The sequence below is a fragment of the Pezoporus wallicus genome, unplaced genomic scaffold, assembly GCF_028554395.1.
Source record: "Pezoporus wallicus isolate ANWC-B61680 ecotype Strahan unplaced genomic scaffold, APGP_CSIRO_Pwel_v1 contig_227, whole genome shotgun sequence".
Taxonomy (NCBI): domain Eukaryota; kingdom Metazoa; phylum Chordata; class Aves; order Psittaciformes; family Psittacidae; genus Pezoporus; species Pezoporus wallicus.
Genome location: NW_026635704.1, coordinates 14,208,047 through 14,222,600, shown reverse-complemented (window position 1 = coordinate 14,222,600; position 14,554 = coordinate 14,208,047). Strand labels below are relative to the sequence as shown.

The 14,554-nt window shown below is 40.5% G+C and overlaps 1 protein-coding gene and 1 long non-coding RNA gene across 3 annotated transcripts in view; both read right to left on the bottom strand.

Annotated features, from left to right (window-relative positions):
- Positions 1–14,554, bottom strand: part of SPIDR (scaffold protein involved in DNA repair) — a 204,188-nt gene that overhangs the window by 99,298 nt on the left and 90,336 nt on the right. The gene's annotated exons all lie outside the window — the stretch shown is intronic.
- LOC130592960 (uncharacterized) lies at positions 4,832–7,570 on the bottom strand. The gene is made up of 2 exons (XR_008970719.1): positions 7,452–7,570; positions 4,832–5,735 (listed from the first exon to the last, which is right to left on the bottom strand). It is a non-coding gene; the product is annotated as an uncharacterized LOC130592960 (long non-coding RNA).

Genomic DNA, 14,554 nt, shown 5'->3' with positions numbered 1-14,554 from the left:
TACTAAATGTAAAGATGCTTTAAGCCTTGGAGAAAAGATACATGGACAGCTTTTTCTCAAGCAGTCTTTGAGGTGGAAGAACAAATGAAGCATTTCATACCTCACAAGCAACGCAGCACGCCTCTATTACAGAGTTCAGGTTTTCAAAGGAGAGTAGGAAAATGTTTGATGGAAGAGGGGTTCTGTTCTGGAAATGAAGAACCTGGCTTCCCAAAACTGTCTGCCAGAAGCATCAGGCCTGGGCAAACCCCCACCTCTCTCTGAGCAAGCACTCTTGACGCTGCTGAGGTTGGCACCACTAGCCCTGGATTAGGGATTGCTAAAGCTGGTAAGGCTTTCGGTTTCTTTTTTTCCCCTCACCAGAAAGTTTATTTGCCCATGCCAAAACCACACATAGCCAAAGTGAGCTTTGACAGCTGTCGTTTCTGAGCTTTTTTACGTAAAAGCAAGCCTCTACTTCACATTTTATTTTTTTCAGACAAAACCCCTCAGAGAGCAGACCAAGCTATAATGCAACACTTTGTAAATCAGAAAGGTTTATCTTTACTTGGACTTGGGTCAACTACAATAGTTTAAAGCTATTTCTTCATTTCACTGTCATCCAGCCACCAGCTTTGAACTTCTCAGTTGAAAACAAAGACCTTAAGGAAAGGAGATCCTTTCACAGTAATGGTGAAAAATACAGCAAGAACAAAAATTGCTAGGCATGTGCTTGGTTGGTACCAGGCAACAGGAACTTCAATAATATAACAGATAAGTAATCACTTCTAAAAATTTCAATGAAAAACTAATATAAACATGGTCTCAGTGTTATAATCCTTGATCATGCAAGATTCCCAGAAATGTGAGGATGTTTTACTTTAATGGTAACCATAAAACAAACAAAAATTCCAAGATTCCCTCTAAATCTTAGTGATACGCTTTTACTTCTACTTAGATACCATTTCCCAAACAAGACAAAAATTCAGCTTTCCAACAACCAGAAACAAAATCCATCAGTTGGAATACAACCTCCTAAATCACTTATTTAAAAGTATATGGCCACAAGGAAAAACAAGCGGTGACTAAATTCCTTTCTTCTTTACTTAGTTGTTGCAAAGTGGAGAAATTTATAATTCCTTTACTGAAATTTTAACACTTTGGCATAAAACAATTTTTTGTGCAAAAGGAACACACTGCTTCTAAATTAAGAAACGGTGGTGAAAATTATTTACAGGCCCCATTTTACCTAGAGTCTAGTAACTAGAGTGCTGAGTCATAAATTAAACCAGGGCCCTGCCCTTTAAGAAACACTGACATCATAATAAACACATCTCATATTTTCAGTTGAGCCCCAGCAGAGAGAAGTCTCACAGCTCTTTGAAAAGTCCCAGGAAATACATGCATAAAATCAATCAGCCTTCAAGGTAACTAAAAACATGTGAAGAAGAGAATAGACTTCACTGACTTTGAATTTTCACTTTCTGCCTCTTATGTATGCTCCAAACTGGAAAAGAACTGATAATTAACTGTGCATATGGAGAACCACCAAAACCACGTGAATAAACAGTAGAGTGCACCAGACAGTAAAATGGTTATATGAAGCCATGCAAGTCCTGGATATTAATTTTTGTTCAGGAAACTAGCAAGAATTCTTACCCAGAAACAATCACTTCATTGATGTATATCCCTGAAGGTATCATTGAACATAAAAAATCATGAGGACAGAAAAGTTATGAACTACCTCACTTCACCATACTTGTTTATGGAAACTTTTTCCTATCATGTGTCATACTACTGCTTTTCTCCTCTCAGTTCCATCGTCCATCAACCCAAACAAAACTCATGTCTTTCTCCTGAAGTCCCTCAAACCCACTACGGACTTTCTGAGTGCATGAACAAGTGCTAGACTGCACTGAAGCTCAATATACTTGTATAAGGGCCTATGTTCATGCATGGCTTTCAATCTGTCAACATGAACTTGCACTTCTTTGCCTTTACCAGTTCAGTTACCAATGTTGTATTTAACTATACAGACAGTTATATCGATATGCTTATTATTCTAACGCAGTTTATTCTTAAACAGGGTGTACTACAAGTCTTGATATGTCCACTATACTACTAAACAACATATTTTATAACAAGGCCTTCTTTTTTGGCTTGGGCGATGTTAAGCCAGGTTAAGATGTTAGGCCTCCACCTACTCTGTGTCACCAAGTTGTAAAAGGCTACAGTCAACTTTCAGTCAAAAGGATGTAAGTAAATTTAGAAAAGAAGATACAAAGGTTTTCTTGAACCCTTTCTGCACCCAGAAAAAAACAGTGTAGACAAAAGAAAGCATAAAGCTAGATGATTCAACGAAGCGTATCTAAGGACTGGTTAACCCTAAAAAGTGGAGCAAGGGTTTAGACTTGTTTCCCACTTGTTAGCTGGCTCAGTTCACCAACCCAGGAAAACACTGGTGCAAAGCTGGTGAGTGGAAACTGCTCCCAGAAGGGTGTGATGTGCGCTGAAGACCACACAGGCAAAATGGCAAGAACACATATCCCACCGCCTGGCAGCAGCCAGGGCTCTTGCCCAGGAATGGAGTTAAACAGGACCATAAAAGAATCCAGTTTCAAAGGGAAAAAAAAGCACCCAGCCAGATGTCATAGCACAAAATGAACATCAATGTGGCTCATTTTAGGTGATTCTCATTGCCAATTCCATGCAGCTAAGACATCAAATAGACTGTAAGACTTTTAAGAAAGGAACAGTAGCAAGTATCAAATACTTCAAGCATTAATAGTAATAACAAGAACAGGAACAGAACAACAAGCATCAAATATTGTCATAGCTCTCTGTTTAATGCAAAACATGTTATAATTTATGTTATGTAATTAAGTTACAAAGCACTTTCACTCTTGCTTGTGAATAAGAACTTGCAGTCTTGCACCTCTGCAGTTCAAAACGCCTCTCAATGGCTTTACAAGTTCACCAAAAAGGTTCACTGTTGCATCACATGTTGAACCATGCGCTGGCCCCGGCGCCGTATGCAAATGAACTCACTCACCTCCCTGGGTTTTCCCCTTTCTTTTCCCTGATCTTTAATAAGGATATCGAGCTCACAGGGAGTAGCAGGCAAGAGTTTGCTCTGTACTTTCACAGTGGGAAAGAAGCCAAGATACAGACACAATGACTGGATTCAGCTTTTTGAGGCAAACACAGCTGAACAGCATACATCCTCCTCCGGGAAGAACATTTCCCACCACCACTTTAACAGGAAACCTAGCTCAAAACCAAGGGTCGGCTATCCCCTTATTCACTTTTCATACCTGGCTATTAAAACTGGTCTTCCACAAGAGAAGTTTTCTTGATAGAGAAACTTCAAAAATTGCTTAAGTGCTATTTGTTCTGGTTTGGTTTATGATGACTTTATGTGCTAATATTCTGAATGTTACATGGTCTTAAATATTTGGCTTTGACATTGAAGACTTCAATAAAAACATGGTTAATGGTACATACTCAGAAAATAATAAGGAAAATGAATGCAGCATTAGACAGTAAAATGTATATTTATACACAAAAATGTCTCAAAGTTCACAATAGATTCATTTCCTGCTTTAAAATGTACCCCATTTGACAAGACCGTACATACTACGTTTCAAATTTCTTGATGTTCCACCTACTCTTCCCTTAGTCTTTCTGTAGCTGCTTACAACACAAATTACTTGGTCTGAGCAGAAGTTCTCCTCTTTCCTCTCAAATTAAGTGAATTTCTCTGGCTAATTGCCAGTAAATAATTTTAGGTACATTTATAATACATCTAATAATATTTATATATTCTCACATTTCATATGAACAAATACATCCTAAAGGCAAGTGTGCACATGCCTCTAAAGAGAAGCACAAGATTCAGAGCTCATAAAGAGGTAGCTAGGCAGCATCTTTAAGTCTCTCTTAATGCGTTGCTGCTCCTGGGAACTATAGCAGCCTCTGGCATCGCTCCTCCAAACTCCCTAAGAAAAGGGAATTCCCTCTCCCTCTCCACTTTTCTGGCCCTCTCTCAAACCCAGTAGGCCAGCATTTCAATAACACTAACTTTATTTACTAATAATGCAGTGAAACTGAGAAGCACTGTTATTTTCATTTTTTATATGCAAAATCAAGGCTCACAACAAATAACTTGCTGGAGGTTTTATGAGAAGCCTGTGGCATAAGCCAAATGAAATCCAGAATGTACAGAGTATTTTGAATACAAAGTCTGTTTTTCCTTATCTAGTATTCTTTGATTATGCTCCTTCCTTATACTACAAGACGTTCAAGTGTGTGCCAGGTCAAGAGCCAGCAGAGAAGGGGATGAAATTTTGACCATGTGACTGGCATATGTCCAGCTGTATGACACAGACTACCATGACAAGTGGTAGCATTTGATCATGGCATATGATCCTCCTCTGTCCCTGGACAAACTGTGAACTTGGGAGGGCTTTGGCACAGTTGAGGTTACATGCACTCTCTTAAATTTAGGTTTGCTTCAGGAGAAAACTCTAACCCAGTGCTGGCACAGTTAGGTTTTCAGCCTAACTGGCATCTCCTTTCTTGACTTCAAAATCGGGTTTACAGTATCTTAAAGATTTTTGCATATATTTGCTGGACCATGGAATTGCCCATTTGCAATGTTATGTTGTCAAGAAATTTGCGATTATTGCCCCAAACCTTTGTTCCAGGCCACTTTCTTATCTGTTCAGATAGGTTACAATACAGGTGTATTGATTCAGACAGCAATTCCTTCCAAGCAGATTAAGACAACACAAAACAAGCATGTTTAAGACAAAAAGGACATTCTTCCTCACAGAAACTAGCAGACCTTAGCTGGAAAACAATAAACTTGCCTTTTATTACTTTTCCTCAAAAACAGGGAGAGGGAAAGAGGAGATGTACGACAGAGAGAGGATTAATCAAGATAATAATTGCTGATGTTTATATTCTGAAACAAAGGGAATAAAAAGAAAAGGAAAAGATATATTACATGACTAAGATAGCAAGTAACTTGCTGCATTGCAGAACTACTGGAGCCACATCCCAGCTGTAAGAGACATGGATACAAACACAGAGATGATTTCAGATAAGGTCACTAGTTTCACTGCTAGGGAAATAGGAGAAGCTAAGAAGGAAGGAAAACTAAAAACATTGTTTGTTTTGAAGACACTGTATTTTGACCAGTCTTAATGAAGGCTGTCAAAAAAGGAAAGTTGTATATCCTGATTATAATTGACTCCATGAATATCCCTGGCGGATGAGCAGATGCTGATCATGTTTGCTTTTATATGAGGCAAAAACTAATTTGCTGCTCCTATTGCCCTAGTTTGACGTTGCTTCTATAAAAACAAATATGACACAATGAAAAACTGCTAAAAGATTCACCGAGCTACGGAATGTCCTTCCTGCTCACCCTGGCTCACTTTTCACTTCGAAACGTAAAAGGAATGTCACGCATTTCTAAACTATGTCTGGGAGCAAAGCCTCAAGTATCATGAATAAAGATACTCAAGTTCTTCACTATACCAATAAAAATGCTACGTGACTTGTATTCAAGCGCAAGCTCAGATGTTTCTAAATACAGATGGTATCCATCACATGAAGAAAGAACATTAATTACTGTATTTGACATCTTTCTTGGGAACTGCACCCCTCCTCACTGAGCAGAACAAAGTCTCTGGCACAGTAGAAGCTGCCAAGACTTTCTGTTTCTCTGTCCTCAATGCAATGCGTATTCTCTGTGGAAAGAGGAAAACAGGAAAAGGAAAAATTCATAAAGCAACTATCCCTTCCGTATGGTACACCGACTGTTTTCTCAGCCCAGTTTTTATTACCTACGCTTACTGCAATCCTGTCTCTAAGCAATTATATATTGATGTACATATTGACTGCTCAGTTTTTCAATTCTGTACAATAAATGTTTATAAAAACCTGCTACTACAAGTTGACCATTTGCAGCTTCTATTCAGAAGAGCAAGTTGTAACAGTGTGCTAAGCTGTTAAAAGATGACCAAAACTGACTGGGTCTGAGTGACCCATTGCTCTGGAGGGCTTATACTTCCCAATTCTAATCTACTCTGTAGAGAAACAAAGCAGAAGTCCACATGAGCCTGCTTACTTCTGCTGGAAGGAAACCTCAGCAACTGAGATGGATGATGGGGAGATCAAGAGTCTGCAATCGCTGTGGTGTGTGCACATTATTCTATCTAGGTGATACCTCTATTCTATCACTTTAACAAAATTAAGCCTGGAAGAATCAGAAATTCTTTATTTACATTAACAGTGTAAAGGACTACCATCATACCTTCTTTAGCAAACATACACAAGTTTCTTATAGGTGTCCATGTCATGCTAAGCTCTGAACTTGTTCCTCCATAAGAAGTTCAGTGTTTAAGACTGGTTTCCCCAATTCCAAGTATCTGTTTGCTGTGGTATCAAGTATGTGGTACAGCACATGTTGTCAAAGATTTCCAGGGTAACCATGGGAATGAAAACTTACCTCTTTTAAAGTTAATACATACCAGCTACAAGAGAACAATATTAGTATCTTAGCACAGTTCTAGAGACTCCAAGAGAGAAAGGATGCATCGGGACAAGTGCCAGAAAATTTTCAGTTGCAACGATGGCTACACAGCCACCATCACAAGACTGAATAACACCCAGGTATTAAAAGCTGAACATAACGTTTTTTCTTTTCCTTTGCCCTTCTTCTTCTTAGTATTAAAAAATCAGCTTGTTGTCTGGGTTTTATCTGTTTACAACTAAGCATCTGTGTGTATGTATGACAATAGGAATTCTCAGAGCAAGCCAAAGCGAGAAAGATGGATTGGTCTGATGTCTGGTCATCCCTGGGTGTGTCCACATCAGTCCTGCAGTTCAGATCAGTGGTGTGCTTCTGAATCTTCCCTGTGCTTCAGTCTGGACTGTGGGACCCCCTTTGTGGGACAGAATGGATTCTTTCTGGATGGAACTAAATCTGAAGATGCACTCCAACTGTTACAAGGCATTCAGTGCACCCTGACCAACCAGCAGCCTGTCTCAAGTAAAACTTCACAATGCATATAGCAGGACCAAATCTCCCACACCAACTTTTACTCCACAGAGCTGCTCCTACCACATCACATCACTTGCTAGTACAGACATGTCTGTGTCAAAACCACATTCATGTTCCTTGGCAAGTTTGTCTTCTATACACACGATCCCACCTGCATCCTTTGACAGCTTCATTATTTCAGAAGGATGTATTACTGTGGAAGACAGAAAGACAAATTTTCCCTGCTACAGATCAACACAGACATTTTGAAACACACTCTGGAATCAATGGCACAAGAAGGAAATCACCAAACTATGATGTTAACAATACCCAGCAGTGCCAGGCACATGGATGATCAGATTTTGGTATGCACTGTCCACAAGATTCTCAGTGGGAATATATGTTAATAATGAATGCCTACCAGTCTACATCCAGCAATGTTAGCACAAGTCTTCTCAACAGCTGTAAATGTATTCATTTTTTGACATACTGATTACTGGGGCCACAAGAGATACCTAGGAATCCTGAAGAAGATTGACATCACATTCTACTTAGAAGAGGCAAACCTTGATTTAGTTTAAGTTTTAAATGATAGTTGGTGATCCAGCTTCTAACCTTTATGACACCATGGAATCCTGAAGGTAATCAAAAGAAAATTAAGGAAAAAGATTAAAAATGAAAGAGGAGACTTAAAAACAGGAGAACTGAAAAGATGACTGAAGAGGCTTACTAGAATTGAGGTAAAGCAGGGAGACCCTCACAAAATAATGGTAAGCTATTTTTTTCCTTAACCACCTGTTCCATCTTTCTGTCCTTAGTCTCTCTGGATTATTTATTGGTTTAAACAAAATGTGACTTATTTCTATTCATGGCTTCAAACTGTTTATAAGTATCAGCCTACATTCTTGAAATTTATCATTCATATATCCAGTCACACACATACATGTGCCTACTGTGCATATTCTTTAAAATTTCTCACAAAAGATTCCTCTAACCTTTACTAAAACAACTGGATTGGCTTAACTGCGCTACTTAGGACACTCAAATTCTGACTACTAATTTTTAAAATGTCTTATTTTTTTACCACCATAATCTCATCTTTACATAGAAATCAATGTATATGATCCACCATTCCCAGCAGAGCATGAAGTAATATGCAGTGCAGTTTTTGAACTGAGTTGTTTTGAAAACCAGCAAGACTCCTATGGACAAACAGAGCAATAGACAATTAATGATAATGCTATCATGTAAGTGATGATAATGATAAAGCAGCTGACTACTCAGTTTACCATTAATTACCATTAAAGGTTTACCATTAATCTGGATTTATTGTTCTTTTTGGGCACAAAGAAATAGGCTGTCATAATGACCTTAAGTGAAAGTACAAGAAGGGTGTAGGAAATTCCTCAAGATCAAAAGTAAAAATTATTTAAGACAATGACACGATAACAAAAAGTAGTATGACAACTGAAGCATCAACATGAACTGCTGAGATTTCACACAGCTACCAAGACTGTAGTGCAGCTAGCAACAAAGCGTATCAAATAGTGGAGAGATCAGAAAGCTATGCAAGAACAGGTAGCACGAGGAGACTGAGATATCTGAGAAGGTACAAGCTTATACTAGCACAAGCAGAAACCTCTTTGCGGGGCATGTCTGTATTAAACACAGGAACCAGACTGTGAAGTATGATATTACTAGAAAGGACTGCTGGATTTTACTAGAGCAGATTCAATTACAAAAAAGCTGACTGTAAAATGAGTAGATGTTCTGACTACAGTGATACATGTCGTACCAACATGTTTCCTGGAAAGCTGGACAACATTCATGCATGATTTTATTTCTTTTTAGAAGCTGGGGACAGAATCTTCACAAAAAAAGTATGTTCTGTGCCTCATCCAAAGTAGAAAAGGGTCAAGCAGCAGCGGATCGCAGAAGGGGTTATCTGGAGTCAGGCAGCCCAGTTGAGGCATGTCCACCCAGGTCGGATGACACATCTATCTAAAGGGGACATTAGTTCATGGCTCTTGTCCTTAATTTACTGACAGGTGGCTAGAAATAATGTAAGGCCTATATAACTTTTCCTGGTATAGTTCTGGGTGCCAGGACACAAGCAAAAAAAGATGCTTATGCAACTCTTAGAAGAGATTATGCAGCTGCTGTAAAATCTTGGAGGGAACTGACAGATACGGGTAGAACAGCTTTCTCTTGGAGATGAATAGCTGGCAAGGTTAGAGCCATTAGTAAAAGTGGATTTGATGGGGAAATTGTGATAGACGTGCAGCCCACAATTACTTCTGCCTACAAAAATCAGCAGCAGCAGCTCACATGCAAGGACTGTATTGCTATTCAAATAACTAAGACTGGGATTTTTCACAGTAGTGAACTGACAAATGAGCTCACTGCACATCATGGAGACACGCTCCTGCTCTTCCTGCACAGAATTATCCTTTTTTTCTTTCCTGTTGCCAAATGAGGACCCTGCTGGACACATAACATCAAGGCAAAAACTGAGGAGAGCAGTTAAAACATGATCCACCTACAAGAGGGAAACATACTTTGTCAGGGAAGCTGTGTACCAGTTATTCTCAAGCCAGATGCTGCAGGGTTGCTATAAGAGGTGTGAGTTTTGGGTTTGATTTTTGTTTTGCTTTGGTGGTGGTGGTGGGGTTGTGTGCAAAATGTGCTAGTTTAGGCTACAGGTTAAAAAAATGGCCTTGTGGTGAGTAGTCTGCAGATCATTCATTGTTACACAGACCACAAGTAAGATGTCAAAAAAGGCTCCAAACAGTTCTATACGCAGAGATACAGAGCTGCGAATGAAGAAGAGCTGATAGCAACTTTTAGAACTTAGAAGTAAAAGAGTTTTTACAAACGTGTGTTCCATTTATGATACTCTGTGGGACAGCGCATACTTGGGAGATTATCCCCAAACACTCAACACTGCTTGTTGAACAGAAAAAAACCCACAGACATACATGGATACATTAAAAAAAAAATGTACGGAATGGAAAACAAAACAACAAAAAAGACCCCTTTGCCCCTACAACCCAATCACCAAAATTGTATTTTGAGAGGTGGCACAGCTCGAAATGACTCCTCCCTCCCTCTAGTTTCTGGCTAACACTAGCAGAAAACACCATAGGGCATTTGCTGTTCAGAAAGAAAAACGCACGGCCAATTACTCGAGAAGTGACTGCTAAAACCAAGGGAGGATGAAACTCAAGCACCCAGCTTTTACAATGATCTCGTAATAGCAGCCATCAAATACCTGGCTACATTTCAGCTCCAACAATTGCAGCTGCAGTCCCACCTCAGCAGAAGTGAGAAATACCGCGCAAGTAGGTGCCAGCTGAGTTTCAATCTCAAATAGTTCAGTATCTCCTCCCCTGAAGGACATTTTGACCTGCAGGGGCGGTAAAAGCCTTCCTGCATGAACTCCTTAAGGCTCCTTTACAACAACCCATTTAGTGGGGAAACAGAGAAGTGTCTGTATTTTAGCAAAACAACCTGTTTTCCAAGTTCTAAAAATAGAAAAGGAAAAAAAAAACCCAACCCCTTAAAAGTGCCTGTCATCTTGAAACCACTCGCAAGCTTCTCATCCTGAGCAACACAGCCTCCCCCTGCTAAAAATAAAACAGTACATTACAGCAACATTTTTTGCTGGCTTCAGCCAAGGACGTGAAAACCTCCCCTCAGCCCAGACAGGCCGTAAGCTGTGAGTCAGCACTTCTCAGCATTTCTGGAAATTCCTCAGCAAAGCATCCACCCCGTAGCAGGAAGCTGCCTGTCCACTTCAGCCGGTACCCGGAAACAGGAGGGCCGTCACGGGCTTCACCTGAGCTGGGGACACTGCTCAAGAGAACAGGACCCAAACTGCCCAGTGCTCCCTGTTGCCACCAGCTTCCATAGAACACTGCCCAGGGAACAGGCTCAGCTAACCCCAACTGTGTGCAGTGACAATAGGAACATGTAAGATTAATTTAATTGCATTAAAAAAACTCAAACCAAGCAACACACTGGGCTAGGGCACTGGTGAGTCTCTATGGCACAGTTTAAATCATACAGGCTGTCCCAGCCCAAATCAAGAGATAGCTCTGCTCCATCAGCCCCTGGCAGGACCTGTGCCCTGCCTGAAGATACCTGAACTCTTAAAACACAGAGCCTTGCCCACCAGGTAAGGAGAGAATACAAAGAAAGTGAGTGCTTTCCCCTCTTAAGCTGATGAAGAAGCTACAGGTTTAAGGCATCACCATGCCCGGGAGCGGAAGGGGGATGTGATGCCAGGCTCTCTCTCCCTCCAGCAGTCCATGCTTTACACAGATTATCTTACAGCCTGCAAACCACAGAGCCTAGTGGTCAGAAAAGGACACAAAGATGTCTTGAAGATGCCCCAAATCTGCCTGCATCTGTACAGGTTATGGTGTTGTCAGGTATCTCATCCCCACTGAGGCACAAACCTTCATGGAAGTTCTCAATGCGTGAGACTCCCAAATGTGTACAAGCACCAGGGTGGACAAACTGCTTTGGAAACTGAGATACATCATGCACTCGGGTCTGTCTCTAGATATAAAGCTGTTATTTCACAAACCGTGCCTGTGGTGAATGCAGTTGCTACATCACCCACCTCAGACTGATCATCTCCTCTTGTTTTGCTTTAAACCCCCACTTTGACAGGGCATTAAGGAGAGAAAGAAAGGGAATAGGAAGTGCTTTGCGAGCAAGAGTAATTGCATGTTCTGACCTCTTTGGCTTACATCACATGCATTATCCAACCACCACAAATCAAGAAGGAAACTGAATATAAAGACATTAATTTTCAGTACAAAACATATGTTAAAACTAACAGAAGAACAGGACCAATGTTAACTGTTTCCCTGCTTGTTTCTTCTCTCATATATGTGGCTATTCCGCCGCAAAAAATATTCTTTCCTTTTTTCTCACTTTTTAATTAACATTCATATAAAGGAAGCTGCCTAAAGTCGGGTACAAAGAAAAAAAACTATGTTTTTCTCAACTGTTTTTAAATACGGAGCACTAGAGATTAAAGCGAGGCAGATAGCCAAATACCTCAGCCATCACAGTCATTAATAAACGCATTTAACATTCGTGCAGCTTTCGAATGCAGAACATCTGGTTCCAATTCCCAATCTGGCTTTTAATAAAAGTGCCTCCCCCACAATACTTTTATTATAAAGTGTTCTTTTCCGCCCCGCCCCCCCCCCCCCCCCCCCCCCTTTTTTTTTTTCTCATTTTAGTTTTTTTTTCCATTTGGAAGCGGCTGTTCCTTCCTTCTTGCTGGAAGCCACCTGACCACTGCCAGGAAGAGGAATGCAAAACATTCCCAGGAGCAGCTCCTGACGTCAGGGAGGCAGCATTCCTCCTCCTCCTCCTCCTCCTCCTCCTCCTCCTCCCCGCCACGGCCCACCACCACCGCCCCGGCGCAGAGTCCAGGCCCCGGCCCAGCGGCGCGGTGCCGCCGGCAGCTGCCGCCTGCCCTGAGTCACGCCGTGAGCTCCTCGCCATTTAAAGCTAGAGACGGCGACGGCAGCCATCAAGGTCTTGGTCCTGCAGAAACGGTGTTTATCTAAGAGATTGTCTATCGCTCCTGCTGTTTACTTGCTTTCCCCAGGCATACAGAGCTTAAATAAACTTAGGAACGGGCGATGGTGCCCAAGCCAGGCATTGTTATGTTAACTCAAGCCACTCTATGCTCCCCTTCTTCTTGCCCTTAAATAGGAGTTTCTGCTTTGGATAAACTTCAGGTCCATGGGAGGTTTAAATCAGCTTCGACACTGACTTTCATGATTCGTTCATTTTACTTCTCATTTATTCACTTACAGGCTCACGGCCAAAGGGTGCCAAGGAAAACAGTGACGTGCTGTTGTGGGGCTGTTTGCTTTTTCACTTTTAAGACATTCCCAAGAGATCATGACGTGATAAGGATACCTAGGCAGGCAGCCTTCGTCAAACACAGCGCTGCAACGGCAATCTCAGGGCTTTTCCTACAGTATCTACCGTCTAATGCATAACAAGATGAGACAGGGTGGGATTTCAACTCTGAACATGTCTCTAATTTCATTTATCATAACACATTAACAATACATGGCATCATTTCATTCTAAACTAACTGATAGTTAAAATTATGAGAGTTTCCTGGTTGAGTTTCAGTCAGTGAGCTTACTCCTTTCAATATATCTAGTCTGGTTTGATAATTTGGGGACATAAAGTTTTAAAATTCTATAAAATATAATGCTCAGAAAAAAAACCCAAAACAACTCTGCATATTTTAAGAAACAACTGTATCAAAGACAGTGAAGAGTAAAAAGAAGCAATAGTTATTGCCAGAACTGTCATGAAGCTAAAGAAGAATTCCCCATTTCCACCACGCGAAGGGAGCAGGAAGGTAGGTTAGCGAATATGAAAACAAATCTAATATGGAAAACCCTCAATTCCTAGATGATGTGACGACAGAGCTCTTCAAGAAACACTTTTCCATTTCATGTGTCTCTAATCATATAAGAAAAAGTTTGAAATATATAATTTCATCACTCCAAAACCAACAAAACCCTAACATATGAATGTTAGTTTAATCATTGTTTCCCAGGGAATACAAAGGAAGCCAAAACTCATCCTGAATAGCTAGAGAGTGTGACTGGTGGTAGTAAAGTGTTCACATGTATCACTTTTCCCCCAAATATTGACATAATTAATGTAAATTTCTTAATGTTGACTGACCACACTTTAAAAACCAAAGCGAGACAGTACATCATTTTCAGTATTAATCGTAATTAATCAGCTATGTGCTGTTAGGTTTACACTGTTTGTTCAGCTGCAGTCCTACACATCAAGATCCAGATGGCTCCAAAACCTGCAGGACGTTTGTTGGACCCAGTTTGCTAGCTTCTCACTCCATTCGTGGCAATTTAAGAAATAAAAAATGCTGGGTTTTTCTCCTAATACAAGGACTTGTTACTAAAAGGTCAAACAAATGTCTGCTCTCTGACCAACCTCATGCCACCCACAACTTCTTTAAGGAAACCAGCTTTCTGAAGAACCGCATGGCAAGCAAACACATTGCTTTCCTGGTGAGAAGCCTGCAAACACTGGTTACACCAGCTGCCCACATCTGACCAGCCAGAAAACCCCAAACCACCTTTTTTGCCCTCTTCTCCAGAGGTCACTAATATTCAAATGATGTATCATATAAAGAAATTGGCATTGCTGGACAACCTGACAAAAAGAAGACTCAATTTTATTTTGCAGAAGTCGATGGGAAACCGGAAAAACACTTGTAGCTTCCTGCAGACACTGCAGCCACTGGCTACTGGAAAAAAAACACCAACCAGCTGATCTCTGCTTTTACATATACTTACATACATTTAACTGAAGTTTGTTGATGTCAACAGACAGCCATCAGTGTACATGACTATTAAAAATAGTACTTTAGGTTTTGCAACAAAATGAGAGAAAAGGAAAGTGCATTAAGTTTCTATCACTGAAAAACAGAAGAAATACAAGAAA